Raw genomic sequence first — 25,716 nt, 5'->3', positions numbered from 1 at the left:
AATGACAGATGTTGGCAGGGATGCGGAGAAAGGGGAACCCTCCTACACTGTTGGTGGGAATGCAAGCTGGTGCAACTACTCTGGAAAACAGTATGGAGGTTCCTCAAAAAGTTGAAAATAGAACTACCATATGACCCAGCAATTGCACTACTGGGTATTTACCCCAAAGATACAAATGTAGGGATCTAAAGGGACACATGTACCCCAATGTTTATAGCAGCAATGTCCACAATAGCCAAACTATGGAAAGAGCCTAGATGTTCATCAACAGATGAATGGATAAAGAAGATGTGGTGTATATATACAATGGAATATTATGCAGCCATCAAAAAAAAATGAAATCTTGCCATTTGCAACAACGTGGATGGAACTAGAGGGTATTATGCTAAGTGAAATAAGTCAATCAGAGAAAGGCAAGTATCATATGATCTCACTGATATGAGGAATTTGAGAAACAAGGCAGAGACTCATAGGGGAAGGGAGGGAAAAATGAACCAAGACGAAACCAGAGAGGGAGACAAACTATAAGAGACTCTTAATCTCAGGAAACAAACAGAGGGTTGCTGGAGTGGAGCGGGGGGTGGGAGGGATGGGGGGGCTGGGTGATGGACATTGGGGAGGGTATGTGCTATGGTGAGCACTATGAATTGTGTAAGACTGATGAATCACAGACCTGTACCCTGAAATAAATAATACATTATATGTTAATTTAAAAAAATACTCTTGTATTCCCTATCTTACCAAATGGTACACTATCCAGTCTTCAGACACAGAAACGTTTGCATCTTTTTATTCTTTTCTCTCTCTCAATCCCCATACCCAATCAATCAATCACATCACGAAGACAGCAGACACTCCCCCCTTAACACCTTTAGAATTGAATCTTCAACCCTCCTGCCAGTGCAGAGCCTCCTCACTTGGATCACTACCAACCCTCCCCAATACTCAGCTATCTGTGTAATCCTCTTCCAACGTAGAATCACGTTTCTTCTACTACTCTGATTCCAATCCTTTGAGAGTTCCCTAGAGCTTTTAGGGTAAAGTTCAAACTCCTTAGTAAGACTAAACCATAAGGCTCTGAATGGTGTGGCTACTGCCTGATTGTGACCTTATTCCTCCTTATTCTTTCCCACTTCTTGTTTTATCTCAAGCCTATTTGTGTTTCAGTTACAACAATAATGAATGCCTTACAGTGCAATGGCATGACCAAATGCACTTCCCTTCACTGGAATTCCTTCCACTCCTATGTTTTTAGCTAACTGCTATTTATTCTTCAAAGCAGAGTTCTGAGCTTGATATATACTTTGAAGTGTCTGTTTCAGTTTTTGTTTCTGTAGCAGGAATACATTTGTCCTGACATAATCCTACTCTTCTCTCTGATCACTCTTTTTTTTTTTTTTTTTGTGAGAGAGAGAGAATGAGAGACAGCATGAGAGGGAGGAGGGTCAGAGGGAGAAGCAGACTCCCTGCTGAGCAGGGAGCCTGATGTGGGACTCGATTCCAGGACTCCAGGATCATGACCTGAGCTGAAGGCAGTCGCTTAACCAACTGAGCCACCCAGGCGGCCCTCTCTCTGATCACTCTTGATTTAGCAGTTTATACATTTAAAAAATAGGGAACAATTGAATGCTTCTTATGAGAGAGAACTATGGTTCATACACTTGAAACTAACATAACACTCTATGTTAACTATACAAGAATTAAAATTTTTAAATAATAATAAAAAAAAAACTGTGAAATGGTCAGGGTAAAGGAATGATAAGGCTAATGGCTGAACCATATAGCCACCTTCAATAGGGAAATGCACCTTTGAATGCATTGAATATCCTACTCTGATATAACATAACATCTTCATGCCCCTACTAAACTATGCTGTTGGCTATATCTTAATAATGCAGAATACCAACTTTCTCATTAAGAAGGAGGTAGATATAATTGTACACACTTTTAAAAAGTAATCACAATCCCACAAAATATACAAGTAAAACAATAAAGAACATAAAGTAATCTTGCTTTGACAATTCAGAAGGCACTATGGATCTTGTAATATAATCACTAGATTGTAGATGCTCAGAAGATGTCTGTTGAACAGAATTCTCTGGATGCTGGAATGGCAAACAAGTACTGTATCTACATGTCACAAATTTCCTGAGACAACTCTTTCATCCCATTTCAAAATGAAGACTAAAATTCTTTGCCAGACCATATGTCCTCACTTAAAACAATGCTTAATTTATTCCTATTTCAACTCCAGGCACTTCATTCTGGAGTTTAAGGATTGTACCCTCTCTTTTCTGGCACTAACTTGGGAAGGAGAGATACAACATCCTTCTTTTCCCAACTCTTAAGGTCCATTTCAAATTTTGCCTCCTCCACAGGGCCTTCTGGGCAGTGGGCTGCTGATAAATGTGTAAGCTCTGTAGATGAGTGGGCAGAAAAGACACACTGATTTACAGTGTTTGCCAATTTTCATGGTATAAATACTCCCACCATGGCCAATTTCAACCTACCAATGGTTTAGCAACCAGCTGTATGTTTAAGGATGAGCTCTCAACTGCAGGTTCCAGCCAGCTCCACAATACCACTGCTTTCAGGTAGCGCTGGTCCATAGACACCTCTTGCTTATCTGAGTTCTTTTTTTTTTCCAAATATACATTAGTTTATTATTATTTTTTTATTAATTGTTTTATTATGCTATGTTAATCACCATACATTACATCATTAGTTTTTGATGTCGTGTTCCATGATTCATTGTTTGCATATAACACCCAGTGCTCCATGCAGAATGTGCCCTCTTTAATACCCATCACCAGGCTAACCCATCCCCCCAATCCCCTCCCCTCTAGAACCCTCAGTTTGTTTCTCAGAGTCCACAGTCTCTCATGGTTCGTCTCCCCCACCGACTTCCCCCACCTTCATTTCTCCCTTCCTACTATCTTCTTCTTCTTTTATTTTAACATATAATGTATTATTTGTTTCAGAGGTACAGGTCTGTGATTCAACAGTCTTCACAATTCACAGCGCTCACCATAGCACATACCCTCCCCAATGTCTATCACCCAGCTTATCTGAGTTCTGAGGCATTCATGGCTTGCTCTTGCCCCCACAGCAGCCCCCACTCCACACTTCACGGTCAACATCTTATACTCTGACAGGTTGAAACTCCCCTGAGTCCTATGCTTCTGGAAAACAATAAAGGTTCAGAAATTCTCCCACCACTTTGTTCTCAGAAATCCACTACCCTTACGGGTTTCTAAAATGGCTAACTGCAAAGGACCACCATGCCCCCCAATATTCTAAATATTCTCAGGTAAGACCATTCTCATGACTCTCATTTATTTGTCTCCATAATGCCAGGTCACTTTCCTTTTCTTTGAGACATTGCTCATGAACAAACTCTCTCCCTATTGCAATAGCCTGAATTAAATCATCTCAGTTGTCTGGTGTATTTTGTCTCTCACCATTCTTTGTTGTCAGTTTACCAGTATCCTGAAGCCTCCTCCCACCTCCCCATTGGCTTATCCCATTAGGGCTGCCCCTCAGCTGCAGGAAAACTCAGGCCCCTCCACACCAGCTCCAGCTGTGGTTGCACCACCTCTGCAATATTGCTTGTTCTGATGAAAGAAAGGTGTCCAGGTGGGACAGCGGGAGGAGCTCAGGGCCTGAACTGAAATGCTCGGACACAAACCTTCTTTCCCATGTACTGGGATCTCTCCCTCACTTGGTTACAGTCCCACTGGCCTGCAGCCATGGTGGTGGTAGTGGGTTGGGGGAGCAGGGGCAGGGATGGTAAATGAAGACCAGTCACTTTCCTCTTTTCCCAACACCCCTCTTATAATGCCTTCACTCATGAACTTACAAGCTCAGTCCTTGAGGAAATGTCTGGATTTGCTACCAGCTGGTCAGCCTGGTATTACCTTTGCCCTACCAGTCTTGCCCCCCAGAGCTCATTAGAAATGCAGGATCTGAAGCCCAGATACACAGAATGGGAACTTTCATTTTCACAATATCCCAGGTGATTTATTTGCACATTACAGTGTGAGGGGGTAGTTTCTATACCGTGTGGCAGAGGAAATACTGTGTGCAGGCAGGGTTGGGGGCTGGGGGCTCCTAATCCACTCTGAGTGGTCTCAAGGCAATTCCCATGAAGAAGTGACATCTAAGCTAGAGCCTTAAGATCCCAGTTGCCTGCAATTTCAATGGGGACAGAACAAGCACAACAGGGCATGCAGGCCATTCTTTGAGTCCTGCTTCTTTCCCTCCTCTTCCCCCTGCCCTCTGGCTCTCTGGAGCCATGCTCTGTTCCTTGGCTGCGTGCCTGGCAATCTCGGGCACTCCTGACACCACTGGGTAAGGAGAAAACCCCTTTGGCCCTGTGAATTCCCCATTCTTAGAATGGCTTCCATCCTCGTGGAAAGCAAGCTAGTTTGGAAGTATTTTTCTCTACATGTCGCTTGGATAGAGGGATGACTGATGGCTTGATGAATTGTATGCTGAGCTCTGACTCTTAGGCACTAAATATAGACTGTGCACATGCTGGAAGATCTAAATTTAGCAGCGCTGGCTGGGAGGGAGAGGAGGGGCTTCAGGGGCTCTCCCAGGACTGGATGGAAGGAAACAGCCCTAAGTGATGTCCAGCAGCTGCTCAGCCTAGGAATAATTTATTATTCCTGGCAGGGAAGGAGGTGCACTGGAAATTTCATCCTAGGTTGATTTGTCTGTTGGAGGGGTTTGTTGAAAGTCATTTTTCTGCTAAAAAAAAAAAATGCAGATCAGGAGGCATCTCTCAGCCTCCATTTGATTAGTTTTCTCCCATTTGGGTTATAGCACGGTGCCGTCCTCCTCAGGCTGAGTTCTGATCTCCTAGTGGGTTATTTCTAATTCTGTCCCACGCTGCCCCAGATCTTCTTTGTTTAGTTAGATGAGAAGGCTCTAATTATTTAGAGTGAAGGTCAAAATGAGAGTGGATCTCTAACGCTGCCAAATTGCAATGCTCCAATTTGCTCTTTCTGGTTAGAAAAGTCCCAATTGCTTGGTGTACTTTGGGGAAAGCCACTTAGCTGGCAAAGGGAGGAAAAAACAAGATCTTTGTTCAGGTTGAGGCAAAGGGAGGAAGAAACAAGATCCCTTGGCCCCCTGCCCCTTGTCCAGCAGTGTGAAAAGAGAGCATTACTGCAGCACTTAGCTTCTCCTGGCAGAAAGTAGGCAGTCAATACGGGGTGGCATCAGCTTAGGAAACAAAGTGTGTCTGCTGGCCCTCCATCCCCCACGTTCACACCGGTGGCCATCTGCGGACAGAGAAGCCACAGTAAACATGCATTAGCCATTTTCCCCTTCGTTAGCCAGAGTCTGTGTCCCTTTCCTATGGTAAGATAGAGAAAGCTCATCTGCATTTTGATTGCTGTCTTTGGGCAAAGACAACTGAAAACAGGCTCTGAACTCCCCCTACAATCACTTCCCATTAGACTCAATTACATGGTCCTACTAAGAAAAAGAGGAAGGGAAACTGTCTCCTTGCCTGCCCATGAATAAATCATATTTGACTGATTCCACCGTGTTTTCCTCCAGCCCTCCTGGTTCCCCCAAATCAGGAGGAGTTAGAGAAGCCCTATAGTAGACATGCCATATCAGCCAGCATCACAAACTGAGGACCACTCCATCCGCCATTGCTCTCTCATCTGCCTCATCCCCGGGGTGCCTCTGAGAAATTGGCTGGTCTCACCTCCAAATAAAGGAGACAAGGAAAAGTTTGACTCACTGATTGTTTAAACGTCCTCGTGTTCAGCAGTTTGGGGGCAACATTCAAAGTGATTGTTATTTAGGGGCTTCCAAACCATGATTTGAGCAACACAGCTAGCTCCCCTCTAGGAACTAAGGGAAAACTCAGCCTTGTGTCCCTAGGAGAACTTTCCAAGAAGTCTTAATCATGCTAATTCTCAGTGTTTCTACCAGCCCATGACTATATCCCAAGGAGTTGGAAAAAAAGTCTCCGGCTTCATAGAGGCTGAAAATGGCTCCTAACATGGTTCATGGACTTATGATAGACAGTGCTGGGGGAGCCAAGAAGCTGTGGGGAGCTTTGCTAAGTGGCTTTGTGTGGATCAGTCCACAGGGGCCTAGATCCTCCACACCCTAACACCCCCTCCACCAACATCAGGTTCTGTCTCACTGCCTTGCAGACTTGTGGCGTGATTCCTCTCTCAAGGCTTCAGTGCCTCTGGAAGAAGAGTCCGCAGGCCATAGACTCTCTCTGAGAAGCCTGTCAGCAACACGTAGCCTCTGGTATCAGTTATCCTGGTATCACCTACCGTGTCAAAACTGTGTCACATTTGAAGGAGGGTGGTCTTGATCTTGGGGACCCAAAGTGGTAGATAAGGTAACACCCCAAATGTAGGTTCACCTCATTTTACACCATCAACTGACAAATCTCCCCTCTTTCCAATGCAGAAAGTACTTTATCATTTGGTTTATCTTTAATTATTAAAGACTTTACTGGGTACTCTTCCAGTGACAACCCGGCACCAGCTCACAGACTCTCTGAGGGTTAGTGGATTCTACAGAATGGTGCATCTTCTACTGTTTCCACTCACTAGACAAGCTCTGTGGGAATACAAGTTAAGCTTTGGAAAACTGATAGTAAAGCAAATGATCCTTGTCTACAGAAATGCAAGTGAATTTTGTCTGGTAGAGAGTTGACTGATTCCCATCCTATAAAAAAGTTAACCCCAAACATTATATTTGACTGTGCTCTAGACTGTGAACCGGTATTGTATCTATTAGCAAATTTATTGCTGTGTTCCTGAGTGTGTGTTTCTGTGTGTTCTTCAGATTGTCCTTTGCACAGATGTCAGCATCTTACTCGTTCCCTAATCAACGGGTTAAATAAAATGTTTGAAATTTATTCATTTTTTATTTGTATGTGATTCATAATTTTTACCTTTTTGAAAATTGTACTTTAGCATAGCTTTTTAAATTATAATGCTAAGAGCTATTATATCATATTAATAATCATTCCCTATATCAACTTTAGTTTCCATTTTCTTAAGGGAAAAGTGGCAAAAGAAGGAAAAATTATCTACTCATGCTAGACTTAATTCTGTGGCACAGAATATTAGTACAGAAGGGCTCTTCTGTTGTTTCCTGACTCATTATAAGTGAAAGAAGGATACAGTCACATGTGTTCATATTTATTTTCCTATAATAAAATAATGTGCGCTAATTTTATATGTCATAGCAACCTTATAATGAAATTACTGTTATTGTCATTATTATAAAACACTTGTTCTATGTTAGCCACTATTTTAAGTTCTGTGCATATGTTAAAATACTTAATCATTATAGCAATGCTAGGAGGTATGTGGTATTAATATGCCCACTTTCCAGATGAAGAAACTGAGGCATCAGGCGGTTCAGCAACTTACCCAAGGTCATACAGTTAATGAGTGGTAGATTCCCATTTAAACCCAGTCTAACTTCAGAGCCTGTGCTCTTTTTTTTTTTTTTAAAAGATTTTATTTATTTATTTGACAGAGACAGAGACAGCGAGAGCAGGAACACAAGCAGGGGGAGTGGGAGAGGGAGAAGCAGGCCTCCCGCCGAGCAGGGAGCCCGATGTGGGACTCGATCCCAGGACCCTGGGATCATGACCTGAGCCGAAGGCAGTCACTTAACCAACTGAGCCACCCAGGCGCCCCAGAGCCTGTGCTCTTAACCTCTTTTTATGTAAGCCCAATTTTGCAGTTGAGAAAACTGACAGTGAGCGAAGTTACTTGCCCAATAACACAAAGCAAGTAAATGGCAGTGCCAAGATTTATACCCAGGTCCATCTGATGTTAAAGGCCAGCTTTCTTCACCATAACAAAAAGAATGCCGATGGATATGAACCTACAGTTTTGTCCTATTTTTTTTTAAAGATTTTATTTATTTATTTGAGACAGAATGAGAGAGAGAGAGAGCTCATGAGAGGGGGGAAGGTCAGAGGGAGAAGCAGGTTCCCCGCCGATCAGGGAGCCTGATGCGGGACTCGATCCCGGAACTCCAGGATCATGACCTGAGCCGAAGGCAGTCGCTTAACCGACTGAGCCACCCAGGCGCCCCTACAGTTTTGTCCTATTGACAGCCTAATCATATTTGCAGAAATCAGACAAAATAACCCACATTTGAAAAGAGGTGTTGCGCCTGGGTGGTTCAGTCAGTTCAGGGCCTGACTCTTGGTTTCAGCTCAGTTCATGATCCCGGGGTCTTGGGAGCAAGTCGCCTGTCAGGCTCCGTGCTCAGCAGAGAGTCTGCTTCAAGATTCTTGCCTCTAACCCTCCCCCCACTCGCTGGCTCTCTCTCTCTCTCTCTCTCAAATAAATAAATAAATCTTTTTTTTTTAAAAGGAAAGAGGTATTAAGTATTTGAACCTACAGAAAAAAAGGTATAGCACTTTGTATCTCCCTTGAGCTTTGCAGGTACCATGTTTGGCTCTGTGCTGTATTTATCTGGGCCCTTGTCCTATTTCTTACCATTATCCTGCAATACCGAGAGGGCAGGAATATGCCCTGAAGGGCCTAACCTGGTTCCTTGTGCAGAATAAAATCAAATAAATATTGTGGAATTGCAACCACCTGATTGGCGCAACATGGAGGCGCCTCCTCAGCTGACATGCTGACCGTCCCCAAACATGATGACTCCAGCAGAGCTTCTGCTAATTACTGGGTGCTGGGGTGGACGGCTGTGGACTGTGGCTTAGGAGAGTCAAAGATGGGGAGGAGTGTGGCTGTGGTTATAAGGAAGAAAGAATTTGGGGGAGAGGCCCCCAAAGAGAAATTGTGCTGCTAATCAGTTAAAGCAGCTTGCTGCCTTAATCACTTACCCCCCAACAAAACAGCTCCAAGACCTCTGGCCTTTTCCTCTCTCCTTTGTCTCCTCAGCTCCCTCCCACACTGCATGCTCCCACCTATTGTCACAAAGGGGCCCCAATAAGACAGGTTTCCCCACCATCCCCAGCCCCACCCCCTGAGCATTGCCAAATCAGGTCTTGGAGCCCCAGCACCACTGCCAGAAGCTCCTAGTCTCCCTCCTCCATCCCTGCTGGTGCTCCGCATTGCAGTAGTAGTCACGGAACCTCCAAGCATGCTCTCCCAGCTGGGGTCTGCAGTGCGGCTCCTGCCGGCTGATGCCCTGCCCCCGCGTGGCTTCCTAGGCTCTGTGCTGAGCTGTGGCCTGCAGGTTACATAAGCCCGGTGCATGCTTGCAGTGAATTCATCTTGTCGGTTATCCAGACTCCTGGATAGACAGTGAAATCTGAAATGCTGCTAGACTGTCCTCCCCTCTGGAGATGGCAAATAGCCAGGCTCTGAAACAACAAAGCTAGCAGCAGCAACTACCCTGGGACAGGTCAGAAAGGCAGCCTTACCTAATCATGAACAGGGAAGTCTTCTTCCTAAGGAAACAGGAACGCTTGGGAAGGAGATCCCTGCAAGGGCTTTAACCTCTTTGCCAGCACAGAGCCTCGCCTGACCTGCAGGGACAGCCTGCCTGCAACCCTACCGTGTGCCAGGGAAAGCCAGCCAAGACAAATGAAGGACAAACTCGTTTGTGCTAAGTCTTCTCAATTACCCCTTGGCTCACTGACGTCCTAAGTAATTGCTCCCTGCCTGACTTTACCAGAATGTTCTAACCTGGAAACAAGAATTTTCCCTGGGGTAATGGGATAGTCCTAATTTCCTGCAGGCAAGAATGAGTAGCTCCTCTCTCCTCCTCTCACCTCTGACCATCCAGAGCTGCTCTCTTCCACCCTAAGGAGCTTCTCAAATTACACCAGGAAGCCCAGGCCCCAGAAAATCTGCCCTTCACCTTGATGGGGTCTCTCGTCCTACAGAACATGAGGCTGTCCAACCCAGTTCACCAACCCTTCTGCCTTTGTTAGATGCAGGTGGCGCCACCAAATGCCTTTCTAGTGAGGACAAAGCATCTTGCAGGGTCTGCTTCATAACCCCCTGAGGCAGCAAGGGGAGCCAATGCAAAAAAAATCCCCTCATGGAAGGATGACCAACAACTCCCGTTTGTGCTGGATTAAAGGGAGGACATGAGACTTTCGGCTGAGAAAGTCCCGGGCAGACAGAGACAAGTTGGTCACCCAAGGCAGGGGTAGGGGATGGCAACACAATTTTTTCTTGATGACTTGACCTCTGGACTAAAAGGAATTTTTTTCCTTTCCGAAGTATACGAGAGAATATTTGCTCCTTGAAGAGAGGCAGTGAAGAGGACATCTCTTCACGAACATGTGAGAAATTGAATAAACAAAACCTGATTGGGAATGTAAAACAGCAGAGAAGTCTGGGGGAAGCTATCGAGACACTTAACGGGCTAATAATGTTCAAGACATTTAATCTTCAGCTGTGCCTTGTTCATGCCAGTTGGAGTGGCACAAGCCGTAAAAAGACTCCATATCCAGGATGGCAGGATGGCATTCCCACAGTCCTCCCCCGGCTTTACCCCACCATACACCTCCCCTCATCCCGACTTAAACTTAGAATAGTCGCAGCCGTCTCCTGCATGGCATTTTCTGGGTATCGGATGTGGGTCTCCTGGAAGCAGGCAGCCGCAACATAATGGAAAGAGCGCTGGCCTAAAAGTCAGGAACCTGAGTTCTTTTTTTATCCCAGTCCCCCCCCCCCCGACTGTATGACCTTGGCCAGGCACTCAACTGTAAAATAAAGGAAGTAGTCCTTACCCCATCCTCCTCCCATTGTTGTGAGGAGGCACTGTTGTGACTGAGCATCTAATGACTCCAAAGACTTACGCCCTCACCAGCAATTCCCAGGCTGTCTTAAGTCCTAGTGTCCCAGGCTAACCCACTTTTGCCCCAACTTCAGTACTCATCAGATCCACTTCACTGGATTTTTTGTGCATCCTTTTCTTGTTCATTTGCATATTCTTAAATAGAGTTCCTTGAACGCTGAAAGCATAAGTTAAATCTCTTTCCAGACATGCTTTGATTAAATTTACACACCTTTAACAATAATTCAGTCAGACGGTCAGACACCCAAAGCTAGGGGTGGGGTGGAAGCCAGTCTTAACCAGTGGCTAAAAGCCTACAGCAACAACTCAGATTGGGGGCACCTGAAGATCCATTGACCTTGGAAGAATTTCCAGGGTTTGAATCCCTAAAAGATCAGCATTTGAACCTTGAGCAGGAAGCCTGAGGGCTTGGGTACAAGGGCTCTCTCTGCAACTTGCTACATGAATACTCTAAACTTCAAGTTCATCTTCATTGTATCGACTATACAGAAACTGTTTCCTTTAGAGAGTATTTCTTGAGAAGAGTACAGTGCATGAATATATGGTTCAGGAGAGGGATGAGAAAACTGAAGATAAAGATGGGCAAATAATTAAATAGAGAACTCTAGCCCTACCACTTGGGCAGCAGAAAGACTATTCACCAAATGGTGTGGGATGATAAGCAGACTCAAGATTTCTGGGATCCATTGCTCAAGCTAATGCCTATTCTTTGCTTAAGCTCACTAATTCATTAAACTTATACCGCAGTCTTAACTTATTTGGCCAGTAATTTATCTTAATTTCTGGTTGCTGTATACTTGATAAGATGCACAAGATATATACAATACCATGATGGGATCCTGCCTCTGTAAATTGCCGAGTCTACTGATGTGTATCTTTCCTTTAAAGCTCCTTGACCTGTCCCACTTGGGTTTTTTAATTTGGATGATGGAGGTTATATTCATTGCTCATCACACAGACCTGCTGTCTCTTTCTTCTCTCTTAGTTTCTTTCTCTGCTTCCTGATATTTTAGTACATTTTCATTGTTCTTTTATCAAGGAAAGAATATGAAGCAAACTTCTAGGTTCACACCTCACCTGCTCCATCTGAGTGTTTATTCTCAGACCAGTTAATGGTGAGACAGAGAGGCTGGGCTAGCAAAGGGAGCAAAGCATGAGAGATTACAGCCATTTGAAGGCTAAAATGAATTTGAAACATCTCTGAAACTATAATCTATGTCAAAGGAAAAGCAGACTATAATTAAAAGAAAGAAAAACAATAGGCTCTTACCCACAACACTATATTTTCTATGTAAAAAAGGAGTACAGGCTTTCCAGAAAATAAGTAAATCATGTCATTTAAGAGCAAACGTTATATCTTATACTTCTGTGCCTTTGGGACAGGGACCACTGCGTGTTCCTTGGTATCTGTTCTCTACAGAACTCGTCTGATGTTTAGCTGGAAAATGATCACTTGGGAAGAAGACTATATTTCCCACCCTCTTTGCAGCTGAACTTGGCTGTATGACTACCTTCTGGGCAGCGAGCTCTAAGAGCAAGGGGTATACACAACTTCTACAAAGTTTCTTCTAGAAAGCAGAAGCATAATTTCCCTTTCTCCTTCTTGCTGGATGGAACGTGGATGCAAACTTGGAAATGGAAGGTGGAATGAACCTGGTTCAGTGAATCTCATACCAGATGAGATCTTGCTTAACTCCTAACCGTTGCTATGACAAAGAGAAAAAAAAACGTATCTGGTTTAAACCACTGGTATTTTGGATTTTGGTCACTTACAGCTCAACCTACTCTTTAGTGATACACCCCTACAACTTGTGGAAGGACACCTTGCGTTCAATCAACAATTAAAATTGCCACAATTATGGTAATTGACTAAAATATGTTAGGGATGTTACTTTCCTCACATTTTTAGAAGGTTTGGTTTTGGAGCTTCAAGGATATATGTGTGAGAGAGAGGTTTGGGGCATAATTCACTTTAACAGGGTGAACGAAGCAACCTGTGGGAAACATATATATATTATGATATATGTCATATAATAAGATGTATATAATATATAATTTTATATATCTCATATATATGTATATATAATATGGGACAGTATCTCCATAGATGATAAATAGATAGATAGATGTAGATAAAATGGCATTCAGCAGAAGCTGCAGTGAGCAAGGGTTCAAGGAGAAGCACTGTCACTAGCTGGTGGGTGTATAAATTGGTAAAACTTTGTGGAACCAAATTGCCAATATGTATCACAACCTTAAAAATGTTTATTCTCTTTTATACGGTAATTCCATTATTTAGGGATCTACAGGAAGAATGTGAACAAAGAGCGATGTCCAAAATTTTCCTTGTAGCACTGGGTATGGAGAACCTAAATGTTCAGGCAAATAACTCCGCATGTCATGAAATGTCAGTTGGCAGGTAATGGTGTCCGTTTGCATGAGCTGATTTTCGCTGAGGAAGGAGCTTCCGGGAGGGAAGTCAGGCCTGGACTCTGAGGGCTGGAGACCGGGGACGATGGAGCGGGCAGTGGGGCGTCTGCCTCCCACCCAGGCCCACCGGTCAGTCCATCCTCAAGGGGGAGGTACTCACACGGGCTGAAGAAGCTTTTCCAAAAAGGAGCACGGCAGGCCTGGAAGCTGGCCGGTGCTCAGGAAAGAAGCTGAAGACGGCGCGGAGCGGTCTTCCCTCGGGCGAGAAGCCCGGAGGGGGCCTGGGGACGCGCCTTGGCAGTGGAAGGGTCCTCAGCTTTGGGACCCGGGCCCTGGCCCCGGAGACGCCCGCGAGGCCGCGTGGGCGCCCGCCGCATCCTTGGCGGGCAGGTGCTGCCCTCCAGTGGCGGTGCGGCTGGGAACAAGGCAGGGGCCGGAGTGGAAGGGCGGGGAGGACCGTCGCTGCGCTCACCTGAGCTCCCAGACAGAACTGAAATGGGGCGTAGAGTGAGGACGCCTGCAGGTGGGGACATGAGCGGGGCAGTCTGAGTTACCAGTCTCATTTGTAGCCATAGGTCAGAGAAATAACTGAAATGGACAATTATGGAGAAAATTAAGTAAAGGATGATTTGTCGCATAACCGGTGAGCCCGATCTTACCTATGCATCTATCTTCCCTGTCCCGCTACGCTTTTCGCCCCCGCACCACAGGCGCTGAAAGCCTAGAAACTATATTTCTCAGATGTCCTCGGCAGCAGGTGTCTGCCTATCCTCAGTGGGTGGCACTTTTCGAGGTTTGCAAGTCAGAAGAAAAGGATAGGCCACTGTTGGCGGCAGAAGCTCTAGGCATGAGTGTGAGCATCAGGAAGTGGCCTATGTGGGGGGTTGCTGGCAGCTCTCAGCGCTGGGGGCAGCTGAGCTCCGCAGTAGCGACATCTCCGAAATACGTGTGTGTCTAGATCTAGGGCTTTCCGGATTACTGCTCTCTTCCAATGGGAGGTGTATACAGGTTGTATAAGCCTTACATTCCCGGTATTAAAGCCCTTCGTATTGAAAATTTTTGAGCGGCTTCTGTCTGCAAAACCAAAACCTGACTGATACGGTACAGCCTATTGTTTAGCACCTGGGCTCTAGGATTTTTCAGACTTGGTTCAGCCCCGATTCTGCACTTAATTCTAGTGAAGCCTTGAGCAAGTTCCCTAACCCTTATTTGCCCAATTTCTTCATCTGCAAAATGGGTTAATGAAATCACCTACCTCATAGGACTGTCACATGGATAAATTGCATGACATATATTAGCATCAATAAACATTAAGGGTCATCATTATTGAATATCAAATGACCATCAAATTAAAGTGGTACAATAATAGGTATAATAGTGGTATAATAGTAGGTGGAATGAGAAGAAGAAGAAGAAGAAGAAGAAGAAGAAGAAGAAGAAGAAGAAGAAGAAGAAGAAAGTACATATACAGTATAATCTCAACTATCTGAAACACACAAATAGAAATATACCAACATGTTTTCTCTCTAGGTGATGGGTTTACAGGTGATTCTGTTTTCTTCTGTATATCTTTCTTGTTTTTTAAAATTATCTACAATAAGTATGTATGTCCTACTTTATAAAAGGAATTAATGTATAATGTTATTAAAATAGCCTACAGGGAAGTTACTTAAGTATATATTCAATACTCAGCATTGCTCACAAATTCAATGGCCCATGCAAACATACTGAAATAATACTGTCTTCTTGGCATCTAATATTCACCATTTTTTTTAAAGATTTTATTTATTTATTTGAGACAGAGAGAATGAGAGACAGAGAGCATGAGAGGGAGGAGGGTCAGAGGGAGAAGCAGACTCCCTGCCGAGCAGGGAGCCCGATGCGGGACTCGATCCTGGGACTCCAGGATCATGACCTGAGCTGAAGGCAATCGCTTAACCAACTGAGCCACCCAGGCGCCCTAATATTCACCATTTTTTAAAGTTCTTTTCTCACCAACCCAAAGACAAGTAAACATTGTGGTAACTCCTAATCTGGGAACAGTAAAGCCCCAGTTCAGGAAATTCACAAAAGGTAAACTCTGGAGGTGGCAGAAAAGTTTGTGAAATTATTCTGGGGAAACTGTTTCCTTCTTCCTGCAAAGGGGAGAGAATCTACTTCTAGGTCAGCTGTGGTTTGATATTCCACTGAGAAGAGATTTCAGGGGCTTGGGGTGTCTTTATGTTTTGGTTTGCCCTTAATTCTTTTCCAGCATTGCGGAACTAGGGTGCCATACTCCAGCTTTATGTCTGCTGTTCTCACGGAGTAATCAGTAATAATAGTGCTCCCTTTTACTGCCAAAAGTGTCAGTTTACACAACAGTGTATATGTGTACTCTGTGTAAGACCTATCCAAATAGCAGTGACTCAGGTGTTAATAAAGGTCTGTATACGACAATATGCATAGAATTACTCCTTAGTTAACTACCCAAGAATGGCGTCTGCTTTGTTTTTGGTTTTGTCTTTGAAAACTTTGCTTTGTTTTATTTTTACTGAGGTATAATTGGCATGCAACATTGTATTATTATACCTGAAACTGATACAATGCTGTGTGTTTTAGTGTTTAATGAGCTTCCTGGCTGGAGAGGTTGTAGCTTACTTCAGGTCTACCTGAGAGCCCCATACATTATAGGTTTCCCTTCTCCAGCTGGAGGTAAGTTGGGCCCCTGGGGTGCCTCTTCAAATGAGTATTGATCTAAAAAAATAATAGTTTCTTGTGTATCTGTGTTCCTATTTATAACTATAAAACAGCCCTACCTGCTAGGAAATTCCAAGCAGTCGTATCAAATGTAACCTTATAACCATGTCCTATTTTTCTCTGTATCATGAGGGCCTAGTGCAGGAGCACTTTGTAGAAATGAAACAACCCTGACTGAACTGAATTGAACTTGCGGTGTTACTGATAAAGATGATAGAGGAGTCCATTATTTGGGCTTATCTATTCATCATTTCTGTGTATGTGGCTCTCCAATCAACATCTTGAAGAGAAATATTGTTTTGGTCGGAATTTTTATTTACTTTTTAATTTCCTTTTTATTTCTTCATGGTACTCGGAATAGGGTCAGCATTGAACAGATGCATCAATCAACTGAGTCACCAGGCTGGATGCTGGTAAAGATAAAAAAAACATTAACACAGAGACACTGCCTTTGAATTATAGCATAGTGCAGAAGACAAAATATATACACGGCATGTTTTTGGTTTGTTGGTGCATAATCTTGATAACCTGCAACACATGTCTGCATTTTCTCCGTTACCTGTGTCTCCTTTCTTTGCTCCTCTATGTGAGCTCGTGGACTTCTTAGCTGCAAGACGGAGTACTAATTTAATTGAGGAAGACATATTAATGGGAACCTGGAGGTAGAGGTGATGGAGCCCTGTCCTCAAAAGGCCTACAGACACTCATGAAAAGCTTAAGGACAAGGCAATCCCTGCATGGCAAGGCCAGATGAATGCTGTAGAATCTTAGAGGGAAAAGAGATGAGATGGGCTTTGGAGGGACAAGGAGAGGTCTCTTGCAGGAAGTGAGTGTGAACTAGGTCTTGAGATGAGCAAGACGACCACACTATGCAGACAGAGCTTGGGCCCCAGCAGAAGTTCTGGGACCCCAAGTGGGGCACAAAGGCAGCAGTATAATCCCATTGCTGAGGAATAGAGGGGACAGTCACATGGACACAGATGCCAGTGTGAACCAAGGACTTGGATGGACACTTGCTCCAGGGCAATGGCTTTATTCTATCTCTTCAAACCAAACTAAACCCAGGATGGTAATGGCAGTGGGGAGCGGAGACTCCAAGTTGACTGAGAAGACACTGCCCTATCCTAGTGAAATGGGGCTTGAAATTAACACTGAATAGAGATTTGGAAAGCAATAACAGCGAGGTTTCTTGTACACTTATGCTTGTAGACTGAGATGTGCTATTTGTGTCTCTGTGACAATCTTGAAAATGGCAAACTTACTGCCTATTCGTGCTGCTGGCTTGGGAAGGGAGCCTGGGGAAGCCCTTGTCTCTGGAGCCCATCATCAGTCCTGTGGTACATGTGACTTATCAGAGATTGACTTGCAAGGTGGAGTTGTGCAACCAAGCAACATGGGTCTGGATGCTTTCCTGCCACCAAAGTGAACTCAGTACACACTTTACCCAATCCAACTGGAGCTGCAAAATTGGACTGTAAATCTCAGAACAGAGAGCATTACCTGTCAGATGGCTAACTTACCATTTGCCTCAGTTCCTCCTGAACCAGATGGACAATTTTCCCTGCAATGCTTAATTTGACATTTCTGTTCCCCTCATAAGTATAAAAGAGGAAGTGTTAGAGCAAACAAAAAATTTCTTTTAGTAGTGGGACAATGTGTATTCCAGAAATCAGCATACATGTTGCTTTGTTTCATATAGCCTATTGGCATTGTATGTATAATCAGACATTTTCAAAAATAAATATATATTCTTTGTTTTTAAGAAAAGTTTTCATTATTATATTCTTTACTACATCAGATTTATATGCCTGTCTTTCTGGCCAAAATCAAGTTGGTTAGCTAATTTCCTACATGAAGTGGTCGTGCCTCAAGGAGGGCAAGCTTGTCAATGGAATGAAATAGCAACATGGCCATCCTGCTTTCAAACAACACATTGTGAACATCCGTCTGGAACATAGGCAGAGAGTGTCATCATAAATGCCTCTTTCTCAGTTCTCTTGAAATAGGAGTTGGCCTACTCAGTTCAAATTACCCATGGGTCATTTTGCAGAAATCTCTGGGGTGGAGATAAAAATCTCGCCAAAATTAGAATTATTGAGTGGCATTTATGATTTGTCTCTCTTCCTAACATCTTGAGGTCCTAATGGAACCCACCAATCACAACAACTGGCCACACACTCGCTGGAAGTGAAGGCAAAGGGTTTCCATTACACTGAGGGAGGACAGAAATTGAGAATGTCAGCTTGCATTTTTTGTCTTATTGTTTTCTTTTTCTTGTGGCTGTAGAAGAGACTATAGAGTAGGTAAGGGTTAGTTGCTGAAAGAGTAGGTGGGGGGAGTCCAGGGTTGGTTCAAAGGAAAATTCAGCAGTAGTGGATGCTTCGTATTAGCTGTATGAAAATTTCACTTTATTTTATATTTATTTCTTTAATCAAATTAATCAATAGTAAGATCTTAAAGAAATCTTGGTTTTTAACATTTATTATTTTTTAGAGTAAGGCACAAAATTAAATATAATCCCAATTCAATTTTTAAAATATCACAGGGACAAAGGGAAAGCAAAATAGAAATAGTAACAATGTCATGATATCTATGGATGGTAAGATTATAGATGATTTTTGTTTTCTCCTTTTTACTTTTGTGTGTTCTCTAGGTTTACTATTATAATCATAAGTTTTACTTTTTATGTTTTTTGGGGGAAAAGGAATTTGTAAGTGCCCATGAGGAAAAAAATACTTTAAAACCATATACTCTAATAACTGTGACATATTGGGATACACCAAACTGACAAGGAGTATAGTAAGTGAGAGCTGATATTGAAAAGGCTCTGTGGTCTATATCAGAATGAATAAATTGGGTTTAGCCCAGTTGAACTGAGAGTGATAGAAAATGGAATGTTCCTAGGTTGTACCCATTCTTTGCAGAAGTCCTTATACTAGTATTATAACTTTTTCCCTCAGCTGGTGGGTTTGTGCTTAGATCAAATTCTATCATCTGATCTGATAGAACAGAGGCACAATGGGATGCCTGGCCAAGTGTACCTCCTTTGTGGAGGTGATAGCACCCCTCCCCCACCCCACCACAAGCATCCAGTGATTCATGACAATGTCAATGAGCCTAGAAGAGGGGTGGAAAATTGAGAGAAAGAAGGAAAAACATATAGCAAATCCATCCTTGGCTCTGAGATACAAGCAGAAATTGCTAATGGACCCCTTTGTTTTGACGGTCGTGAGGAGAAAGATGTCGCTGATGTCATGTTGCAGTGTGATTGCAGGAACATGGGATCGAGTCTGAAATGGAAAAAGGAACTTTGCTGTGATGACCAGACTCCCTGAATGGGAGGGAGTCATGAAGTCTTTATAAGAACTGGTGCTTGGAACTTGTGTGACCTCAACCACCTGGATAGACGTGTACAGGGCCTAGGAAAAAAGGGGGCTGTGTAAACCCACTGCACGACCACCCTCTTTAACATCTCGGGGCTGAGCAGTCCTCCCCTGGGGCCCTCCCACCCCCCGCTACACGTACTCGGAGTGCACATTTTCATTCCTACAGCCAAAGAGCCTCATGGGCCAAGTAAGCCACCTGCACCAGGAGGTGACAGGCAAGCTAGAGAAACAGGACCCAGCTCAGAGCACACCTGTCCACTCCCCAGACCAGCAGCTCTGCTGGCCACGAGGGCCTCTGAGCTGCAGCAACAGAAGCCAGAGCAGAGAGGAGCAGAGCTCTTATCATCATTTTAAGAGCCCTCTTGGGGATCCCCAGAAATACTGGGAGGAAAGGGGCTTTGCAAGGGGCTCGGGTGCTGCATTCACGGGTGCAGGGCTAGACCAGCAGGCCTGTTCCGAGGACCACATCAGACCTGAAAAGCTCATGCCACCTGGATGCAAATACAACAGCAGAGAAGCCTCACTTGTGGATTTGTGTCCCTTGAACAGTTATGTAACTTCACACAGAGAAAATGCAAGTTCACAGCCACAGAAAGAGAGCTAACTTTATCCTACCATCCCACCTTCAGAGTGTGCAACTCTAAAATGACATGTTTTGGGCTGCTTTGTGAGTGTTCTTGAGGATGTGTGTGTGTGTGTGTGTGTGTGAGCATGTGCATGTGTGCTTCACCTTGTCCATTTAAAACAGAACAGAACATGAACATGCCTTAAAAGAAGATTCCAAGTAGTGGAAATGCCAAGCCACCCCAGACTTGAGCTAAGCCAAATGACAATTTAAAAAGTAAGACATGCAGGGTTGGAGAGGCCCTGCTGCTGCTTCTGAAAAGGGAATGAACTTTCTTGGAGTACCTTCCCCGTGCCAGGCACGTGATGGCCATTTTGTCTCCTGCCCTTCAGATGCAGCTGGTCTGGAGACAGATTAAGCTTCTTTGTGTTTTATTGTTGCCTCCAAACTGCCGTTTCTCCCTCTCCCCTGCCTTTCCTACAGAGACTCTGGAGATAAGATCATGAGACAATATTACCAAATACCCCTCTTTGTGGCAGCCGTCTTCAGAATTAAAGGATCCTAACCTTCATTACTTGAAAATGTTCACACCCAGTGCTTGCCTCCCTATCATTACTCCAGCTATAATTCTTGCTCATTTCAATATCCATATGGACCATGTTTTCAAATGCTGGCCTGCTCTCCCCCCACCTCATATTTCCCACTACACCTGAGATCCTCACTCCCATGGTCATACTCTGGACACTGTCATCACCAAAGTATGGCATCTCATCCGTCATGTGGCTTCTGACCCGCACACCCGATCTTTGTATCTCCTTCATTCTAGTATCCTGATTCCAACAATTCTTTGACTTCACTCCACTATGACCCCAAACACATTGACTCTACCACCTTTCCACTGGCTATCACCTCCTAAGGTCCTCACTATCCTTTTGATTCCAGGATCCATCATTACTATCTCTCCCTTACACACCTGCCCCTTTTCCCTCCTTCAATCTCACCACATTCTCTAGTCCAATAACTCCTACTCTTCTAGATGTCAGCTTTCTGCTTTCTTCTCTCTCTCCAAACTAAAGATATCTTTCTCTTCTCCTTCCCCCTCTCAGCTGCTGGCATTGAAAAAAAATAAGATCAATCAGAAGCAAGCTTTCCCATACTCCTGCCACCATATTCCACCATATACAATTCTCCTTATGAACTACCTGTTTTGCATTTACAATGATAAACCATCCATGTTCCTTTCTATAGGCACATATTCACTGGGACTCAGTTCTCACAGTCTCAGGGATGTCACTTCTACAATTCTCTTCTCTCTCTCCTAGCATCAATTCCCCCCTCTCTGTTGTAGTATCACCCATATTTTTAAAGAGGAGGGAGGGAAGGAAGGAAGGGGGGAAAGGTAGGAAAAGAAACCCCCTTCCATCCCATATTTCCATCCAGCTACTATCCCATATTTCTGCTATTCACTGTGGTAATCTCTTCATCATGGCTAAGAGTCGTCCAGAAGGACACTCTGCACCTTCTCTCTTTCCCAATTCTAATCAGATATAACTAATACTGTTCTTGCCAAGAACACCAGTGACCTTCATGTTGCCAAATCCAATAACCAATTCTCGGTCTCACTGCCCTTATGTATCTGTACCTTGAAAAAGTTTCTTCACTTGTGCCCTAGAACGCCACCCTGGTGGTTCATCTGACACACTTGACACCCATTCTCAATCTCCATTCTGATTTCTGTCCTTCTCCCTGACTTCTATTAATGAAGTGCTCTAGGAGTGAGTTCTTGGAACTCTTTTCTTCTGTGAACGTTCATCCCCTAAGTAATATCCTATAGCCCATGGCTTTAAATACCCTTTTTCTGCAATGACTCTTGTATTTCTAACTCAAAGAGTTGAACTCTAAGTGTCTAAATCTAACTGCCTGCTTTACACTCTCACTTGGACGTCTAATAAGGATCTCAAATCCAACTTGGTTAAAACAACTTGGAATTCCCACTTCCTAACTTTTTCCTTCCCCACCTCTATTCACTCGATAAATGGAAACTCCATTTTTTTCTGATTGACTTCAGTCATCTTTGACTCTTCTTTTCCTGACATCAAACCATCATCAAATTCTGCTAGATTTATCTTTAAGAAGATACAGAAGTCCTCAGATATAACACCAAAAGCAAATAATTTGGACCTTATCAAATTTTAAACCTTTTATGCTTCAAAAGATATGTCAAGAAAATTAAAAGGCAAGCCACAGATTGGGAGAAAATATTTGTAAAGCATACATATAACAAAGATCTTGTATCCCAAATATATGAAGTATTCTTATAATTCAATGATGAAGAAACAAAGAAGCCAATTAAAAAGTGAGTAGAGGGGCACCTGGGTGGCTCAGTTGGTTAAGCGACTGCCTTTGGCTCAGGTCATGATCCTGGAGTCCCAGGATCAAGTCCAGCATCGGGCTCCCTGCTCAGCGGAGATCTGCTTCTCCCTCTGACCCTTCCCCCCTCATGCTCTCTCTCTCTCATTCTCTCTCTCTCAAATAAATAAATACAATCTTTAAAAAAGAAGTGAGGGACACCTGGGTGGCTCAGATCGTTAAGTGTCTGCCTTCAGCTTGGGTCATGATCCCAGGGTCCTGGGATGGAGCCCCACATCAGACTCCTGGCTCAGCAGGGAGCCTGCTTCTCCCTCTCCCTCTGCCTCTTCCCCTGCTCATGCTCTCTCTCTCTCTCTCTCTCTCTCTGTATCTCTGTGTCTCAAATGAATAAGTAAAATCTTTTAAAAAATTAAAAAATGAGTAGAATATTTTAATGTTTCATCAGAGAAGACATACAGATGGTCAATAAATGCATGGAAATATGTTCAACATCATTAGTCATTAGGAACATGCAAATTAAAATCACAAGATACTGTGTCATGCCTACCAGAATGGCCATAATAAAAAAAAAGATAAGAACAAGTTTGGGATATGGAAAAACCTGAATCCTCACACATTGTTGAGTATTAATGCATAATGATATAGTCACTTTGTAAAACAGTTTTTCACTTTCTTAACATGCTGAACATAAGCTTACAATAACATCCAGAAACTCCATTGTTAGGTATTTCTGTTTCCATCCTTGACTCTTTATAATCTATTCTTCATACAACTGACAGAGGGATCATTCAAAATATAAAACAAACATCATAACTGCTCAAAAATCTCTAATGGCTCCTCATTCTGCTCACAATAAAATCCTGAGTTCTATGGCCAACACGGTGCTGCATGCTCTGCTCTGTGAACTCCCGAACTCCCCCTCTCTCCTTTCACTCATCAGTCCCGGCCACACAGGTCTTCCTGTGCTCTTCAATCTTATTCACACTCCTATTCCTGCCTCAGGACCTTTGCATTGACTCCTCCCCCTGCCTGGAATATTCTTCATTGAAATACCTTCATGGCCACTTTCATTTCATTCAGAACTCCTAGATTTTATCAAAGAAGACATCCCTGACCACACTATTTAAAGAAGAGCACCACTCTTTACTCACCTCCCCCACCATCTCATCCCTATCCTTTCACCCTGCTTTATTTTGCTTTATAGTACTCATTACTTCCTGACACATTTCAATTGGGGTGTGCATGTGTGTGCGTGTGTGTGTGTGTGTGTGTGTGTGTGTGTGTGTGTGTGGTCCTCCCCGCCTAGAAAGGAAATTCCATGAGGACAGGGACCTTGCCTATTGTCTGTTATGTTCATCAATTTACCTCATTTGATTCCCACAATCAACATGTAAGTTGGGTCATTTTGTTTATAGGGGAAGGCAATGAGGCTCACAGAGGTTTAGCAGTTTAGTAAAAGTCACGCAGCCAATGATTATGCAAGCTGGAATTTGAGACCAGGGCTGTCTGACTCCAGTGCCGTGGAGTCATCGTACAGACTCCCAAGAAAAACAATTAAATTGGATCCCACTGAACAAAGTTTTATTTAATCTGTTCCTCTTAAATCAGAGTTAATGACCTTAATAATTTTGAATTCTTTGAGTCCGTATACATCAGCAAGAGCTATACAAAAATAAGAAATGTAGCTGTGAAATCTTGGCTTTCTCACATTTGCTCCAGCCTGTAAAAAAAGTCAACGTTCTTATCCTAAAATTTGAAATAAACACATTTCAGAAAAATTAGAAATTCCAAGCACTTACATAAATCCAATCTAACATCAAGATTAGTAGGGCAAGAATATGTAAGATAGATGACACCAACTTATCACAGAAATTTCCTTCCTCCAGAGCATAATACATTACACAGCTTTATAGCAATCCATGTGATTTATTAGTGTAATCAGAGGATAGTGATACCTTTTTAAATTGTTTTTTTTTTTTGCTCAAAAGTAATGTAATCAAGGAAAGAATAAAATATTTATGTCTAAGCTCGTCTCAATGTCAAGAGACTCTGTTTTTGCAGTTTTCTTCCTTCTATCTCTTCCTTTATGTCTTAGAAATATTCCAAATATACAGATGTACTTGTGGACACGGTAATGAAACCAGAATGCTCTGAGCATATTAATTAATGGCCAGGGAGAAAAGAAAGGAGCAGAAAGGAAAGATGGCACCTTGAGTAATGGGAGCATGATCCACTTCTCCTCCAAGCCCCCACGGTGTGTCCAACCCTTTGTAAGTTCTGAATGTGGAGATGGTGCTATATAGAAGACAGCACTTCCTCCAAAAAGCCCACCCATTACTCAGAAAGACAAGCAAGAATATGCTCCCCAGTCTTCTCTCCAGAGTTCCAGGAGGTGAAGGAGAGGAATTTGCCATGTAACCTGGGCTGAGAGTCATCACCATGGTTACCACTAGAAGTGAAAGTTAGTACCCTGCAGCCAACCAATCCCAACTCCAGTTTGGGGCTCAGCACAAACTGAACCTGATGGTTTAAAAAAATGCATCTTAACACCATCATGTCCCAAGAGGAAAAAAGCTGATTAGAATTCCAGGCTTGCCATTGTACACCAACACGGGGTAGCAGTAAAAAGGAGATAAGCTTTTTCATCCAAAATCTGCAGGTATCTTTACAAAATAGTTTTAAATTCCTTGCAGTAAATTCCTATGCAATCTCTAAAGTTCCTCTCCCAAGATCTGCTGTGAAGGCTCTTGAACCAAACCCTGAAATCACTCATGCATCCTTTTTCAACATAGGATAATAAAACCACTATATATTTGTGCATGAAGCAATACATCATGTTTATTTGGTAGTAGCTAGAGTTAGAAATCATTATACCTTCACACGATCCTTGTAGATTGACCCATCTATTCACAGGCCCTTGGTTTAGCTGTGCTAATTAAGGATGACTTGCCTCCCATCATTAAACATGGACTTCTGTACCATATTCAGGTTATCAGAGCTTTGAACACGGAGTGTTTACCAGTGTCTTAAGAGAGAATATTAATGCAAGAGTTACTGCAGTTTTGCTTGTAGTTATTAAAAAAAAAAAAACTCACCCCATCAAACTTGAGAAAACAAAGGACCTGTCTGGAGGGAGAGATGCAATTAATTAGAAAGGACTTATGGATTCTTCCCCTCCCAGCACTCCACTTCATAGGGAATGGACACTGAATAAAGGGTTGTGGGTGCTTTTTGTTGGACAACCTTTATTCACATTTATATAATAAATATTTAGTGCAGAATACTCAAAGAACACAGAAGACAGAACTGGACCAGAGTCAGAAGCTCTGGCTGTGTAGTTACCTAGATTGTGCAGCCTAGCGTAAGATCTTATTTCTCTTTTTCCTCATTTGAAACATTACAATTCCCACCTTCCTACCCTATCTCATCCGTCTTTTGCTC

The 25,716-nt window shown here is 43.3% G+C and overlaps 1 long non-coding RNA gene across 1 annotated transcript in view; it reads right to left on the bottom strand.

Moving 5' to 3' along the window:
• The window catches only part of LOC145722277 (uncharacterized), a 17,663-nt gene extending 8,098 nt beyond the window's left edge, over positions 1-9,565 (bottom strand). The window contains exon 1 of the long non-coding RNA XR_014146419.1: positions 9,401-9,565. This is a non-coding gene — a long non-coding RNA (uncharacterized LOC145722277). The remainder of the gene's footprint in view (positions 1-9,400) is intronic.
• Positions 9,566-25,716: the final 16,151 nt, after the last annotated feature.

This window comes from Leptonychotes weddellii, chromosome 6 (assembly GCF_054177405.1).
Source record: "Leptonychotes weddellii isolate Sample4059 chromosome 6, ASM5417740v2, whole genome shotgun sequence".
In the NCBI taxonomy this organism is placed as follows: Eukaryota; Metazoa; Chordata; class Mammalia; order Carnivora; family Phocidae; genus Leptonychotes; species Leptonychotes weddellii.
This window is presented reverse-complemented; position numbering and strand designations above follow the sequence as displayed.